The sequence below is a fragment of the Leptopilina heterotoma genome, unplaced genomic scaffold, assembly GCF_015476425.1.
Source record: "Leptopilina heterotoma isolate Lh14 unplaced genomic scaffold, ASM1547642v1 Lhet_92, whole genome shotgun sequence".
Classification (NCBI taxonomy): Eukaryota; Metazoa; Arthropoda; class Insecta; order Hymenoptera; family Figitidae; genus Leptopilina; species Leptopilina heterotoma.
In genome coordinates, this window is record NW_025111199.1 from 2,567,695 (window position 1) to 2,586,404 (window position 18,710).

The window sequence follows — 18,710 nt, forward strand, 5'->3', positions numbered from 1 at the left end:
CCAAATTTGCGTGACGTAATATGTGAATGATCCCTTAGTTCGAAGACTAATAATCAAAATTTTTATTACTTAATTAAAAAAAAGATACACACTTAATTTTTTTTAATAAAATTGAATTTTCGCAAAGTTTTTTTGAAAATTCTGAAAAATAAGATTTTTGAAATTTTTCAATTCTGTTGTTTCAAAAAAATTAAATTTTTATAAACAAATAATTGAACATTTTTGAAATAATTAAAATTTCTTTAAATTCTATTAAAAATAATTAACTTTTTTTAAAGAATTGTATTGAAATTTTTCGAAAATAATCAAGGGAAGTTAGTCAACGTAATTATAATTTTATTTTTAAATATTTCGTCGCAATATATTCAATTATTTCCATAAATAACAAAATTCTTCAGATTTACTAAATTCTTTTGAATATTATTTTTAAAAAATATTCTTCACAAGAATTCAATTATTTTCATAAATTTCCATAAAATTCTAAAAAACAATTCAATTATTTCCATAAATAACAAAATTCTTCAGATTTACTGAATTCTTTTGAATATTATTTTTAAAAAATATTCTTCACAAGAATTCAATTATTTTCATAAATTTCCATAAAATTCTAAAAAACAATTCAATTATTTCCATAAATAACAAAATTCTTCAGATTTACTAAATTCTTTTGAATATTATTTTTAAAAAATATTCTTCACAAGAATTCAATAATTATTTTCATAAATTTCCATAAAATTCTAAAAAACAATTCAATTATTTTTAAAAGGAATAAAATTCTTCGCAGAAATTTAATTACGTTTAAAAATTTTTTTAAATTCTCAAAATTTCAAATATCTTTATAAATAATTAAATAATTGTTCTCCACAATTCAATTACTTTCAAAAAATTTAATAAAATTCTATGCAAACATTTATGTAATTATTTTCATAAATATGTAATATAACATTGATTAAAAGGATTCAATTACTTTTATAAATAAAAATTCTTTGCAAAAATTCAATTAGTATCAATACATTTTAATAAAATTGAATTAATCAAATTTTCAATTATAATTATACACAGACAAGATTATTTTAAAAAATTGAAAAAATTCTTTGTTTAATTTAATTATTTTCCATACTTTTAATTAAAATTATTGAAAAGGCGAACATTATTTTCAAAAAATTTAAAGAAACTTGTCAAAAGAATTTAATTATTCCTAAAAACTTTAATTACAATTTTAGAAGCCATTTGTAGATTTATGTTCGAAATTAAATATATGTTTGATGACTAAAAAAACTCGTTTTAGACGATTCACAAAAATCACAAAAATTCGATTCTGTATTTTATTTCCTAGACGTTTTATTAACTTTGATCAAAAATATTTACTATTTCTCTCATCCTGCTATTCAATTTCATATTTTTGTCAAATTCAATTATTTTCTAAATTTTAATTTTATTGAGATTCTTCAAAAATACAATTATTATATTTAAAAATATCCAGTGGACATCCGTGGGATATCCTTAGGACATCCTTTTCAGAACGTTCTTAGGACATTGTTTTCTTTTTTTGTTTTTTGTTGTCAGGACATTGTTTTCTTTGGACATTGTCCACCAAAATGACAGCGAGTCAATTATATTTGACTATAACTGTCAGAGGTATTTTATTGATTCAAATTTAAAGTATAATTCAAGTTTTTTTTGCTTATATGTTTTAATACAATTTTATTTAAATTGAAATTTATTATTACATTTTATTATTATAATTTATTTATATATTAGAATATAATAACTAATTGTATATTTATCTTACTATATCTATTACAGTAATATTTATATACATATATTATTAAATTTTATTATTGAATAAGTTATTTATTTTGTATATACGGTATAACTCGGTTGTACGTCAGATGGAAAAAAATTGTCCACCTAAATCAACCCTGTTGATTTAGGCCACACCTAGTGCCCAAAAGGCCCGCCTGGACCAACCCAGCACAAGGGGTGGGTCCTTCATCTTCTACAAGGGAAGGGGTAGGGTGCTAATGACACTCAAGGCTACGTTCTGAATTTCAAGTAAAGAATTGCTCAGTTGATCCTCTCGTCCTAGAGCTTACAGGTTATTCTTAGAGTTCAACCAGAAAACCCTGTTGTGTCAAAGTGTCAAAAGTGTAAAAGCAAAATCATATTACTTTCAAAAGTTTTTGATGTTACTTTTAAGTCAGTAAAAAAATATTGCAATTTGTTATCTCATCTTTGTGGTGCTAAGTTTTGAAGAAGTGTTTTAATTACATTCATCTACTTCAAAGAATTCAGAATTCCTGCTCCTGCCTTTAGCATCTGCTTCAAAGAGTTAAAAATTTCAAAAGCTCACACACAAAAATTAATTGTAAGTAATTTTATAAATATATGTTTTATTTTTAGTTCTCTCACTTTTGTAAGAAATCAATTTTGATAAAATATTTTTCAAATTTTTAGTAAATTTTGCTTTATCAGGGTGTCCAGCGATTCTTTAAAAAAAATTCAAGAACTTTTCAAGGTGCAAAATAATTTTTTTCAAGGTCCATTTTTAGGGTACTAATTTTCAAAATATTTGTTATTTATAATCGAGTGTAATAGAGTAAGTTCTGTTTATAAGTTTTCCTCAATAAGTTTATTTCAAGTAAATTTTTACTTACTCTCTAAATTTAAATACTAATTTGATTTAGTGACTGACTTTTTTCTTTTGAATAAGTAAATTTTACTAATAAATAATCATTTCTACTAATTTTTTAGTGAAATTTACTAATTAAAAAGTAAGAAGTCAGTAACTAATTAAAATTAATAAATATTTTCACTAATTAAAATTTAGAGAGTACTTATAAACAATTTTTTAATTTCTACATACATACAATAGTTATTCATAAACAACTTTAAATACAATTTATTGATAAAATATTAGAAATACATATAAAGAACATAGATTTAAGAAACATCAATCAAAATTGTTTTTAAATAATTGAATTCTTTTGGAAATTTCGATTAAAAATAATTGATACACAAATTATTAAATTAAGAAAAATTTTTGAAAATACATTGAAATTTTGCAATGAGGTTTATTAAAATTTTTGAAAATAATATTAAATTTTATTACTTTTGAAAATAATTAAATTACTGCGAAGAATTTAATGCCAAATTTTAAAACAAATTTTATTAAATGAATATTATTAAAATTTTTGAAAATAATTGAATTTTATTACTTTTGAAAATAATTGAATTACTTCCAAGAATTTAATGCCAAATTTTGAAACAAATGATTTTTGCGAAAAAATTTATGCGAATTCTATTTTAAATAATTGAATAAATGTAGAAAATTTTTTTTAAATAATTGAAAGTTTGTGAAGAATTTTTTAAAAACTTTTGTTTAATAATTAAATTCTTTCGTGAAATTTTATTAAAATAATAGAATATTGAAAACCATCGAAGAAAGAACATTTCTGTAAAATAATTTGAAAATTTGACATGATTTTTATTAAAATTTTTAAAAGTATTTGAATTCTTGAGATGAATTCTATTATTTATATTAAAATTATTGAATTTTGCAATAAATTTTAATAAAATTCCACAAAATAATTGAACTTTGTCGAAGATTATTGTTATTTATTTATAAAGATAATTGAAATGTTGACCAAAATTTTCATTTTGATTTTTTTAAAATAATAATTGAGTTTCTGAGAAGAATGTAATTAATTTTTAAAATAATTGAATTCTCGTGATTGATATTGTTATTTATGAAAATAATTGTATTTTGCAATGAATTTTATTAAAGTACCTGAATATAATTGAATTTCGGCGAAGAATTTTTATATTTATAAAGATAATTGAAATATTGATGAGAATTCAATTTAAAACATCAAGAAAATAAATCTCACTTTTATGAATTTTAATTTTTCAAGGTTTTGTCATAAAATTCAAGTACTTTTCAAGGTTTTCAAGGAGAAAAAAAAATTCAAGTACTTTTCAAAGTTTCCAAGGTAGCTGGACACCCTGAATGTGTCATTGCTACTTCGCCCGTTTTACATATTTTTCATGATGGGCGAAATAATTTACTCTTGTTATTTCGCCCGTTTGCCGCTACTTACTAATTTTTCATGACGGGCTTTCGCCCGTCATGTGTTTAATTCATCTCTCTTATTTCGCCAGTTATCCCCCACCTATGTATTTTTAGTGACGGGCGAAATAATTCATCACTCTTATTTCGCCCGTTAACGGGCGAAATAGACACAGAGTAAAAAATATTGACTTTTTTAAACAAATAAACATATTTTTAACATTATTTTTTAAAGAAAATAAAGAAAGCAGAATTGATCAGGGAAAAATCAGAGCTTTTTACTGAAAAAAATTAGATATTTACAATTTATAAGAAAATTCTAAATTTTTGAGTCTTTTTTATTTGCTCCGTAAACTATGAAATTCGAAAATTACCACGAATTCTAATACAAAACCTTCAATTTTGTCTATTCCTGGCAATAATTTCATTTTAAATAACTTAATTCTTGAACTATCATAAAATTACTTTTAAATTATTTAATGAATAATTTTACTTAAATATTTCAAAGTTAATTGAATTTTAAAAGAGTTGCGTTTACAAATTTCATGAATAAATGAACTTTAAAATGTTTCAATTTGAAATTTTATAAAGTTTCAATTTGAAATTTTATAAAGTTTCAATTTTGAATTACTAATTTATTTGAGCGCTCAGTGGCGAAAAATATACTTCTTCGTTTCAAATCACTACAGGTCACAATTTTTTACCAATATGATTTTTTTTTAAATCTTCGTAATAAAATTCTCTATTGATCTCTCGAACCCGATTTTTTGATTTTTGTTTTTAAACATTTTTTTTTTAATAACAATAGGTAGGGGAGAGTGGTCCTAAGTTGGCCGCCTAAGCAAATTGGTCGAAAATAGTAACAAAATGAAATTTAATCACTTCGGCAAGTATATATTAGTGTTCAGAGATCGTTTTGCTATAATTTTGTGGTATTTAGAACGTTATAGAATGACTTTTGTAGTCTTAATACAATAAATCGTGAAAAGCTGCATTTTGGACATTTCAGAAATAGCGGTCCTAAGTTGGCCACCCCCTGGTCCTAAGTTGGTCACCACTTTTTTTCGCTTGAGTATAAGGAAGAAATGCATATTCTTTTCAATTACGCAGAAATTTTACAAATTTGATACATTTAGGAGAATAAAAACGCATTATTTAAAGTACAATTTATTAGGTAACTTATGGTCACTGAGATAAAATTTTATTTTGAACTTAAACATTTTTTATAGCATTTTTTCTAATTGTTAGAATTTTTGACCAAAAAAAAGTGGCCCCAAGATGGACACCTTCTTAAAAATCACTTTAAAGTGTGGTAAATTAAAGATAAACATCCTGTATTAATTTTTAAACTAATGTTTAATCATTTTATTCTATTTACTAGGAATAACATTATTATTTGTAAAAAGTAAAAACGACTGAAGCGCCGCCGTCGCTTTTCGAGAAATCGATATTCGATATATCGATATTCGATATATCGAATTCTCTATCGATAGCTCTACATTCCATGGCGGTAAAAATAAAAAATCTCAATTACGAGGCTTACAAAATTATTAAAAAAATGTGTAATCGAAAGAATGAAAATAAATACAGTCGAACCTGGATAAGAGAGAACTGGATAAGCGAGAAACCTCTATAAGCGAGAGTTATTTGCTGGTCCCGTGACTTAGACTTCTGTAGTTAAGAAACTGGATAAGCGAGAGAAAATTGCCGGTCCCTTGAACTCTCGCTTATCCAGGTTCGACTGTACATTGAAATGTGGTGTCCATCTTAGGGTCTCGAAAGTGTCCATCTTAGGGTAAATGACACCATTTTTTGAAACCCAGAAAAAAATTGTATACAAACAAAATATTAATAAAATCATTTTAGAATATTATTATATGATAAAAAAATAATATTATAACGATAAATACCTATCTAAAATCAAAAATTTAAATAACTTTATCGACTTGAGAAAAATCGGAAATAAAACTTTTTTTGACAAAAAATTCAGGTGATATGCGCAGTAAAAAAAAAAATTGGTTTTATTTTTCAAATATGCATAAAAATCTTCGTCTATACAAACAACAAAAATAAAAAAATTGAGAAGATGCTGTCACTTTAAAAAAAAATTTTATAGGAAATGTCCATCTTGGGGCCCTCTCCCCTAACTATTTTTGTTTAGAAAATGAAGCAATATTTTATTTCATTTACCCAGTAAAAAAAAGTATTCAGAATAGAGAAAAAGTATTGGTGGAGACGTTCGGTGAATGCGTTTTCGCGACAAAACCGTATTGGTGGGTTACGGTGAATACATTTCGCTTACCGTGAATACTTTTTTTTAAACTCTCGATTTAAAGATTCCTAAGCAAAGTTGAGAATATTTATAAAGAGCGTAAGTGACCTGAAGTATAAAAATGACGATTGCGAGAAGGAAATAAGAAATTTTGAGAAAAAACGAAAAATTTAATGTGACAAACAGATTGTCAAATGTTGATCAATTACCATATGCTTTTCTGTGCCAACAACGTATGATGATTAAAAGGAACTTTGACGTTACCGACAGAAACTTGAGAAATCCAAGTAAATGTATGTGAAACATTAAGTTCCGTGCGTAACGTCAAAGTTCCTTTTAATCATCATACGTTGTTGGCACAGAAAAGCATATGGTAATTGATCAACATTTGACAATCTGTTTGTCACATTTAATTTTTCGTTTTTTCTCAAAATTTCTTATTTCCTTCTCGCAATAGTCATTTTTATACTTCAGGTCACTTACGCTCTTTATAAATATTCTCAACTTTGCTTAGGAATCTTTAAATCGAAAGTTTAAAAAAATTGTATTCACGGTAAGCAAAATGTATTCACCGTAACCCACCAATACGGTTTTGTCGCGAAAACGCATTCACCGAAAGTCTCCACCAATACTTTTTCTCTCTTCTGAATACTTTTTTTTTACTGGGTATTTACAGTGGTGGATGGCTGTAGAAACAGGCGTTTTTGTACTATGTCTTTTCTAATGTTTTTTAAACAATTTTTTTGTTTTTTGTCTTTGTTTAATTCCTACGTTACATATTCACGGTCTTTCTCGTGATGAAAAACACAAAAAAGTAGTAAAACGTAAATATAAACAAACAAAAACAATAGGTGGCCAACTTAGGTCCACTGTAGATTTTTACAAGTTTGAAATTCCCAGTAAAAAAAAAAATTCAGAATAGAGAAAAAGTATTGGTGGAGACGTTCGGTGAATGCGTTTTCGCGACAAAACCGTATTGGTGGGTCACGGTGAATACATTTCGCTTACCGTGAATACTTTTTTTTTAAACTCTCGATTTAAAGATTCCTAAGCAAAGTTGAGAATATTTATAAAGAGCGTAAGTGATCTGAAGTATAAAAATGACGATTGCGAGAAGGAAATAAGAAATTTTGAGAAAAAACGAAAAATTAAATGTGACAAACCTACAGCGTATGATGATGAAAAGGAACATTGACGATACCGACAGAAACTTGAGAAATCCAAGTAAATGTATGTGAAACAGTAAGTTCCGCCGGTAACGTCAAAGTTCCTTTTAATCATCATACGTTGTAGGCACAGAAAAGCATATGGTAATTGATCAACATTTGACAATCTGTTTGTCACATTTAATTTTTCGTTTTTTTTTAAATTTCTTATTTCCTTCTCGCAATAGTCATTTTTATACTTCAGGTCACTTACGCTCTTTATAAATATTCTCAACTTTGCTTAGGAATCTTTAAATCGAAAGTTTTTAAAAAAAGTATTCACGGTAAGCGAAATGTATTCACCGTGACCCACCAATACGGTTTTGTCGCGAAAACGCATTCACCGAACGTCTCCACCAATACTTTTTCTCTATTCTGAATACTTTTTTTTTTACTGGGTTATTACGCTAATAAAAAAAATTTAATTAAAAAATCAACAAAACCTCTTACTACAACATTAAATATTTATTTAATAAAATCATAAAGTCGTAAAAAATATATAATTTAAGCTTCATTAATTAAGAAGATTAATCAAAAAACCTATTAAAATAATGTTTGATTGTGTCTGATTTATAAAAAAGTATAAAAATTGAATAAATTGTTTAAACAATTAATTGCTGTTATTTTTTTTATAAACTGCAATTCGGGATAGAAATTTACAGTTTTTTCTCAACTGTGCAATTTGTCATGAGTAACATATTTACTGATGATAAAAAATAGAAAATTATTTAGAAAAATCTTCTAGTCCTAATATGTGCACTTTATGAAAAAAATCATAGCAGTTTTGAAATAAATTATTTTTTATCATCAGTAGATATTTTACTCATAAAAATTGAAAATTGAGAAATAGCTAAAGAAATTTCTAACCCTAAGTACATTTCTAAAAAAATAACAATAATTAATTGTTTAAACAATATTTAATTAATTTATTTTTTATCATTAATAGATGTTTTTCTCCTGAAAAATGACACAATTGAAAAAAACTAGAATTTTCTAACACAAAAAGAACGCTTTATGAAAAAATAACAATTAATTGTTTAAACAATTTAATTTATAAATTATTTTTTTATTTCTATCATTAGTAGATGTGTTTTTCCTGAAAAGTTATGCAATTTAGAAGACACTAGAAATTTCTAGTCCTAAGTATAGTTTATGAAAAACATAACAATAAATTATTTAATCAATGTTTAATAAATAATTTTTAATTTATTATCATTGTATATGTTTTACTCATGACAAATTGTAAAATTGAGAAAAACTTGAAATTATTAGCCCTAAGTACATATAAAAAAATGACAAATTGTTATACTTTTTTTCATAAATCAGAAACACTCAAACATTATTGTAATAGGTTTTTTGATTAATCTTCTTAATTAATGAAGCTAAAATAATATATTTATGATTTTTTTAATACTTATTGTTAGTAAAAAAATGTTTAAAAACAAAAATTTAAAAATCGGGCTCGAGAGATCGATAGAGAATTTTATTACGAAGATTTTGAAAAAAGAAAAATAATTTTGACTTGTAGAGTGATGATTTGAAACGAAAAAGTACATTTTTTGCCACTGTGAGGAGCTCACTGGATACTGAGTCACTGCTCGAACGATTATTGCGCTGATACGCTCAATTAGAAATTTTAAAAAACTTAGATTTTTGTAATATTTTAATCATTCAAATTCTTCTGAAATTAATTAAATTTTTTAATATATATTTAATTAATGATTAAAAATAATAGATATATAGAAGAATTTTAGTTAAAGTCACTAAAGAAATTGAATTTGTAGAGATGTTACAAATCATTGCAGAAATTCAATTATTTTCAAAAGTAATAAAAGTTTTCGCAGAAATTCAATTATGTTCAAAAATTGAAAAAAATTCTATCCTAAATTTCAATTATCTTTACAAATAGGGGAACATAGTCGAGGTCGGCCCACTTTTTGACTTTTATTTATAACTTTTTTTAAAAACGAATTTGGACAATTGAAGTATATATGGTTGGAAAGTCCTGTTTAATAGGAACATCTTTTCTGTACAAAGTAAATTAATTGGTTTTAAAATGAAAAAGTTATAAAGATTAAAAAAAAAATTTGTAGTCCAGGTTGGTCCTTATACAGTCAAGGTCGGCCATGTTTGAAATTCAAAGGGCATTAATCGTTAAAAAATAAAATAATATGTTTGGAGTTACGGAAAATTGATTCTTTATTGATTACAGTTTGTAACTTAATGAAATAACAAAATAATAAAAATAAACAATATAAAAAAATAAATATAAATAAAAAAAAATTTTACACTGAAATATTGATAAAATTAAATAAAAATATTAATAAGATGATCAATTATATTATGAGTTATACAGAATTGTAGTTTTTGCAAATGAAGTAGCTCGTCCTCATCTTTGCGCATTTTAAACACAAAGTGGTCAACCTTGGCAGAAAGAAACATTACCGAATTGTTGTAACCAAAAAGAAATACGTTTCGGGATTCGATTTTTCACTTTGATTTTCTTTCAACAATGAGTCCCACAAAATTTCTGCATGCTTGCCTTGACGATTCAATGTTTTTTTATCTTTTATTAATGATTTTTCACATGATGCACAAAACTTTTTTTGAGCTTTTTTTGTACCGACGTCACAGAAAACACAATTTTCGATTCTCCGAAAATGTAATTGAACAAAAAGTTAGGTTTTACTAAGACAAGCTTCGACAAGCATGCGCGTAGATGGCGCTAGTGAACTTGACAAAAAAACGCGAGTGGCCTACCTAGACAGTGGTCCAACCTCGACGATACTCCTCTAATAAAATTCTTCTCCAAAATTCAATTATTTTCAAAAATTTAAATAAAATTATTGGCTATTATTCACTTTCAAGAAATCTTTGCCTCAAAAAGGAATACATATAGGAATTGGACAGAAACGGAATTCAAAAAAATTGATAATTTAACATTTTCTGTAAAAATTTAAAAATGTTCAATTCTTCTCAATTCCTTACTTCTTACTGGGCACTATTTGCACACATTTGTTTATAACCTTTGAAATTCTTGTAGAATTTATTCAATTCTAAAAAAAGACATTTTTTATCTCTCTAGTTAAAAAAAAGAAGTAAAATTGGTGAAATTTTCATATCTAAAAACTCTAAACACTACAATAAGGTTTCTACAAATTTCTCCTTATAAAATTCCAAGATTTTTCCATGATTTCTAGGCGATAAATGATAAAATTCCCATGACACATTAAAACAAAATTTTTGTCAGTTAAGTCAGGTAAATGTCATGAAAAAAATTTTTTGTCAGGGAAATTAAAAAAATTGAGACAATGTCTACTTATTTTCAAAAATTGTGACTTTTCTTCCAAACATTGCAACAAAATACCACAATTTTTAGTAAAAATGTGGAACTTATTTTGATTTTCATAATGCAAAAAATAACTATATACAAATCTTTCAAAAATTGTTTTTGAATAGTTAAAATTTTTTAAAATTGAATTAAAAATAATTAATTTATTTTAAGTATTTTGTTCACATAGGATTTTACAAAAGATTTGATATGTGATTACATTAGGGATACATTGTGAGAATTTTTAAAGGATTAAAAATTATTTAATTAAAAATTAAATAATAAATTGTATTAGCATTTCAAATCATCAGTAAGAAAACAAATTCGATAATTTGAAACACTTCTTCTGAGCTATAAACTCTCAGTTATATAGTGTTCAAAAATCATGTTAACAGGGGGAGAAGTCGCTCTCGCCACCTGGCGGTGAAAGTATATGAACTGTGGTATTCTGTATATCATTAATAAAAAAAACCACGTGAGATCCTATGTAAGATCCCATGTGGAAAATTATATGGGAAATAATATACGATGTCACCTACTGGGATTTCATATAATTTTCATTTCTATGTAAAATCCTACGTAAGATCCCATGTAATTTCCTATGTTATTTCCCGCATTTCCGCATTTTGTTTGTTACAATATTCTTGAGTAGTAATGTCGCGAGTATATAATTCAAATTTATATATGAGATACGAATGAATAAATATTGACTACAATTTCATGTGTTTTTTAGAATTTTTCTTGCAATGACTAGGAAAAATAATAATTTTTCCCGCAGTCTCATCAAGAAAAATAACCGGAAAAAGATAAGGATTTTTGTTTTAAATTAGGACCCTGATTATTTATAAAAATTAAAAAATTGCTATAATTCTATTATTATTATCATTTATAAATATTAATTAACAAATTATGTATTATATCTGTAATTATATTATAGAATAAATTAATAATTATTAATGCACTAATAATGTAAGTATTTTGTAATAATGAATAGTAAAAAATTATATGCGCTGTTTGTCAAAATTTTGAAATTTTAAAAATTTGATTATATGTTTAAAAATTTCTGTCGTTTTGAGCTCTACTTCGTGGTTTTCAGAAACCAAATGTTTTTTTACCGCAAGATTTAAAAATAAGGTACATTTAACCTATAATTTGAAATGACGTTTGCATATATCTTTGGATAGTAAAATTAAATATCCAAGATACTTGTCTTACAGTTCACTTTCATAGATATTGAATTTTAACATCCTGGATATTATAGGTCAATATATTCTGTCCAATATATTTAGATAGTGAAATTAAATATCCAAGATACTTGTCTTATAGTTCACTTTCATAGATATTGAATGGTAATATCTAGATATAGTAAGCCTTAATATCCATTTTTCTCAGTGTAGATTTTCATTCAACTTGGTAAAAAGAAGTTTTTTTTTCTTTTGCTGAATAAGAATCTAAAATCGAATTTTTAAATTTCAAAATAGTGGATCCAATATGGCGGATGAACCTAAAAATAATATTTTTAAAAATTGATCAAATTTGCTTGAATCTGGCTACTAGGGGGTTATTGAGGTCGTTGAATACGAATTTGACGTCAAATTTTAAATTTTCAAAATGGCGGATCCAATATGGGGGATGAACCTAAAAATATTTTTAAAAATTAATCAAATTAAAAAATTTTTTTTTAACAACTTTTTTTTTTTAAGAAGACCTAATTTCTTTTTCTATGTAATTTTACATTGTCAAAGTAATGAAATTGTGAAATAAAAGCAAATTTATTCAATTATTTTCTTTTAAAATGTAGTTAAAGTTCTGTTTACATTTACCCCGAGTTTTCGAATTCTCGGGGTAAATGTAAACACTTAATTATTTAATAACTAAATTGACGAAAATCAAAAATCAAAGTCAATTTTTGTTAGGGCATTAATAAGGAAGAATTACATATTTTTGTTTGATTTTTAAATTTATTTTTATGCAAATGCGAGACAAAATACTGAAACAGTTAAACTTTGATTTTCAATCTTTTTTGGCATTAAATTTTTACCATTTTGGAGAAAACAATAATGTTTTAAATTTTTAATTAATAGTATATTGTGCATCTAGGGAGGAAAATAGAAGATTTCCACGAGGGTGGATTTGCAGTTCGAGGCGTAGCGAGCACACGAGCCGAAGGCGAGTGCTGCGAGCGAAGACGAGAACTGTAAACACACGAGTGGAAATCATTTTCCTCCCGTGGTGCACATACTATTTTTTCTAACACACGTAAACGGAAAGTACAACCACTGCATAAAAACTTTTAACGACAATAGTGTTTTCAACCGAAAGTTTATTATAATAATAGTATAATTTTTTAAAATGATTAATTAGTAAAAATTAACAATTTTAACAATAACAATAACAATAACAATAAACAAAAAAAAATTGGACAAGTGCGAGTTGAACTCGCACTGCAATGGCGGGTTCCGTACACAAATATTAAAACAATACTTGCAACATTTATCGGTAATTGGTAGAATTAAAATAAACAATTAAAAAAATATATTAATATCATTTGATAAAAAAAATTAAAGTATTGTACATATCTAATATTGTAAACAATAATAAGTAGAGGAACAAAATTTGTTGCTGTTTTTATTGTTTTATTTTTAAAGTTTTGTAAAAAAATTTTTAAAAAATGTAAAAAAAAATTTTTTGTTAAAAAATCTAAAAAAAAAATTTTTTTTAATTTTTTTTTTTAGATTTTTAAATATATTTTTTGTGATCAGACTGTAAAAATAGACTAATAAACCCATTTTTAGTTAATTACATCAAATAATGTAGAAATTAGAAAAAAAAAAAAATTTTTTAAATTTTTTTTAGTTTTTCCTTGACAACGCTATGGACATTAATACATAGCAAGTTCTCTATATTTTTCCTGTAATATTCGCGTTAAAATACACCAGCATGCAAAATTTCAGCTCTTCATGTCGAATAGTTTAGAAGTTAAGGGGGGGGGAATGGTCACTTTTTATGCATTTTTGGCCAAAAATCTTGTTATTTCCTTGACAACGCTATGACCATCATCTCCAAACACATTCGCTATATTTTTCCTGTAATCTACGTGTGAAAATACATATCTGTACCAAATTTGAGCTCTCTAGGTCAAATAGTTTAGCCGCTAGGGGGGGGGGGGACACGATTTGGCTACGGACAACAGAGTCTCACCAATAGGGTTCCGCCGATACACCGTAGGTGTACGGAACCCTAACAATTTAACAATTTAAACAAATTAAAAAACAAATATATTACATGTGATTTTGGACGACAGGGAGGTAAAGTACTTTTCTCTCCCCGCTATGACGTCACGGGGAGGTAAAGTATACTTTTCTCTCCCCGTTATGACGTCAGAGGGAGGTAAAGTAACATTCCCTCCCTCTCGTCGGAAAAGACATACTTTCCACCCTCTACACAGGTAAGAAATGATGTACTTTCCGTGCGTGTGTTAGAAAAAATTTATTATTTATTATTATTGTGTACGTAAAATTACTATAGTCGTTTGTAAATGCAGAAAGAAAGAGTGAAAGAAAAAATAGGGATTTTTATCGCCGGTTTCTCGTCAATTCTTGACTAATGGAGATAAACTGGAAGGATTTTTACATACACAGACACACACTTATATACCCGTGCAGAAATTAAAATGTGGGCCTGATAGGGTACTGGACAGTTTTCCCGATCTCTGGTGTGGCTCTGGGTAGAGAAACTGACCAGTGCCCGACTAGTGTGTGACGCTGTTCCCGACCAATGCCCTACTTAGGGAAAAACTGGTCAGGGCCTCGTCAGTTTTTCTTAAAATTGCCCTATTTTGTAAGGTTAATTTTATTCAAAAGAAATTACAATAAAATTACTGTAATTAAAAATATTATTATATTAGAAACATAATAAACATATTCATTATATATACAACATATGTATACATAACATAATGAGGAATTATAGTCATTTTGACTAATTTTAAAGTGAAAATGATAAAAATAATGTAATTTCAAGAATAGAAAAAGTTAAAAATAGTTATTAAATATTGAAGGTGTTAAATTTAACAATCTCTCCGAATCATTTTCTCACTTTAAGCTATAATATAATATAAAATAATTATTATTATTAAAATAATATAATATATGTGGACGTCCACATGAAAAGGGCCCATATTGTCGGTTCCAGTTTTCGAGATAATCGCAATTTAGTAATTTTGGATCAAAATCTTAATTTTTTTTACTTTTTATTATCAATCTACATGTTTTGACAAGTCGAATCATGCGGTTTTCATTAATTTATCGATAATTTAACTGTTTGATTTCATTGGTTCTTTAGAAAAATGAAAAGGGCCCATTTTGTCGGTCATTTGCAAAAGTAATCCGTATTTTAAAAATGGAGGTATAGAAAAATTTAAAACCTCTTGATTTTTCATCTCTAAGGTGTCCTGGACTGTAAAAAATTCTTATCTGAATAACTTCCCAAAAGAACCAGAGATATTGATGTTAGAGTCTTTTTTTCGTAATTGTCGAAATGAAAATTTGGATATTGCGTCATTTTTTTCATAATAGAGACTGCCAAAAATTTTTTAATAAGTTTAATATATATTCTTTTTCTTTAAATTACACAATAAAATCATACCTAATCATTTATCTTGCAAAAAATGGTTTTTTAATAGAAAAATTCTCCTTTTTAAAAAAGGGCCCATATTGTCGATTTTTAGTACTTAAGTACGAAATTTTTGAAAATTAAGAGGGGGGATGGTTTTAAAAATTTAAAACCTGTTGGTTTTTTTATCTTCAAGGTGCCTTGAACTGGAAACAATTCTTATCTGAATAACTTCCAAGAAGAACCAGAGATACAACAATTAGTTGGTATCGCAATCTTTAATTCCGTTTTTCTCGAAATGAGGTTTTTGGCGTTCTAAACTTTTAAATTCCGTAACTCAGCGAATTTTTAACCAAAAAAGTTCTAAGACCACTCAAAATTTTCCAAATTTTGCCAGGAATACGCCCATATAGATAACTCGAATAGTGCCAAAATGGGCCCTTTTCATGTGGATGTCCACATATATACAAACCAAATGATAAATTCATCCTATAAATTAATAATTATTAAAATTCATTAAATATAATTTATTAATAATTGTTTATTAATTATTATTTTTTAAATTAATAATTTTTATTTTTAAATAAATATAATAATAATTAATTATTTAATAACTATTATTGTTCGTTATTTATAATTTAGTTGTTATTATTAATAAATAAACTTTATTATAATATTGTACTTGAAGAAAAAAAAATTATATGTATTTACGTTTTTTAAATATATTACCATAATTATTTTATAAAGTGTTTTAGAGGAACACGCTTTTTTAACTTAAATAACTGTTTTGAAAAAGTTAATTTTAAAAAATTAAATTTATTTACATGCTTTTAAAACGAGGAAAACTGTCGAGGCCCTGATCAGAGCCCTATTTCATATCCAGTAAACACCCCACTTAGGGTTTTGGCCAGAATTTCTGGTCAAACCCATAAGATAAAAAAATCCTTAAAAATGTAGTATAATTACTCCGTTTAATTAATTTCTTAAATTGTTTATAATTTTATTATGGAAACTAATTTAAAAAACTTAATTCATTTACACTTTATTCAAACGAGGAAAACTGTCGAGGCCCTGATCAGAGCCCTATTTAATATCTAATGAACACCCCACTTGGGGTTTTGGCCAGAAATTCTGGTCAAACCCACAAAATAAAAACAAGTTGTAAATCCAGATGTTCATTACATGAACATTTTGCTTCCTCTTTACGATCAGCAAAAAAATTTGCTTCCTCGTGGAGGAAGCATTAACGATAAATATATTTCATTTTTAAATCATTTTTAATACAATTTAACATCTATAAAATAAAGTTCATTCGTCTTAATAGAAAGAATAAAATTTTCTTATACAGTAATATGAATCTAAATAAACAAAAAATTTTTAGTAAAAAAGTGAATTTTTCAAATTTGATTGTAATTAATTCTATAATTTTCAATATAATATATACTTTATATACATCAATCGATTCTTCTTGATGAAAAGAATAAGATTTTATTATATATTAACTTCAATAACCAACTTAAAAAAAATTAAAAAAAAAAAATTTTTTTTAGAAAAAAGTCAAAAAAAAATTTTTTCTGAGAATTTTTTAAAGTTTATCAATCCATTTCGAGATATTTTTATGATAAATATACCTGGTAAATTTTAGCCAAATTCGTTAAAACCTCTTCGAGTTATCGTGTTCACAAAAATCGGGATCCACACACACACACATACACACATCCATACATACATTCGGACAATAAATTGTTCAGGGTCTTATATAACATAGTCCTATATAGAAGAAAATTTGTTAAAAGGATTTTTAAAAATTTTGTAAATTAAACGACTACAAAGCTTCCTCACGAGGAAGCAAAATTATTAAAACGATAGTATAATTACTCCCTTTAATTGTATTCTTCAATTGTTCATTATTTTTTATTAAAAGTAATTTTAGAGATTTAATTTTTTTACACTTTATTTAAACAAGGAAAACTGTCGAGGCCCTGATCAGTACCCTATCTAAAATCTAATGAACACCCTACCTGGGGTTCTGGCTAGGAATTCTAGTCAAACCCCTAAAATAAAAAAATTATTAAATAACTAAAATAATGATTGTCTTTCATTGTTAATAGCTTCTACAACAAAAAGGAATTCTAAAATCTTTATTAAAAAAAAAACTTTAATAGGGAAAACTGTTGAGGCCCCTTACCCTGTTTTCAATAGGGCAAAGTGGGGCATTTTTTGCACGTGTATTGGTTGGATAAATATTTGAAGACACACACATGTTTATTTCACTTATATGTATAGACGCGGTTAATTAATACACTAATACACAACTGCACGCACGACAACGAATTTCACTGAAAGTATACATCTTTGTTTCCTTATATACTGAATGATGAAAATTTACAGCACTTACGAGAAAGCACTTTACTTTTAACAACTTATTATAAGACATAGTTCTTGGGACAGGAATAAATGCAAAATTTATTAATTTATAATGGTCAATTTCTGAGATAACGAACGACCTACGTTTCACTTTATATTTAATTATTGTAGATAATATACATACATACGCGAAACATAGTCACTGTCAATGATCGGATGGCATCGGCTCATTTACGGAGATTGACGAAGTTAGCAACCAATAGAAATGCAGGCGCCATATGACTGCACTCGCTAGCCACACTTGCTCACCAAAAATTACTACAGTGGATAGTAGGTTTTAGTGGAAAATGTTTTCATTTGTCAGATTTTGTCTAATTAAATTAGAGAAAACTATAATCAATTTTCGCTACATTTACAACTCTTACACAAAATATTAAAACTTGCTATTTCAATGTAGCAAATTTACCTATTTCTTTTGTAAATTTACCTAATTCTGTAGTACATTATGCTAAAAGTCCCCTTATTTCCGTTCATTGCAACCATTTTTAGTAATTTTTACGAATGTGGGTCTCTCCGTGTGGCTGGCTGTATATTGTTGGAGCAGCAAAAGATGTATGGTTGGGTGATCCATAGTAATGGAAATGGGAAACAAAAACATTTTAATCACTCAATTAATTAAATTAAAATTCAATGTCACTTGAGATATTTTATATACATTATTGTTAATTAATACACACCACTTAATATTGAATAACCGCATATTTACGATATAAATTACACCACAAAAAAATAAAGAAGTCAAAACCCAGAGGTCACACCCCCCTATCCCCATGTTTTTGAAGTCGCTGAAAC

The 18,710-nt window shown here is 26.2% G+C and overlaps 1 protein-coding gene across 1 annotated transcript in view; it reads left to right on the top strand.

Annotated features, from left to right (window-relative positions):
• Positions 1-2,089: 2,089 nt before the first annotated feature.
• Positions 2,090-18,710, top strand: part of LOC122511980 (ankyrin-1-like) — a 42,736-nt gene continuing 26,115 nt past the window's right edge. The window contains exon 1 of the mRNA XM_043627580.1: positions 2,090-2,368. The gene's annotated coding sequence lies outside the window, so the exon portion shown is untranslated. The remainder of the gene's footprint in view (positions 2,369-18,710) is intronic.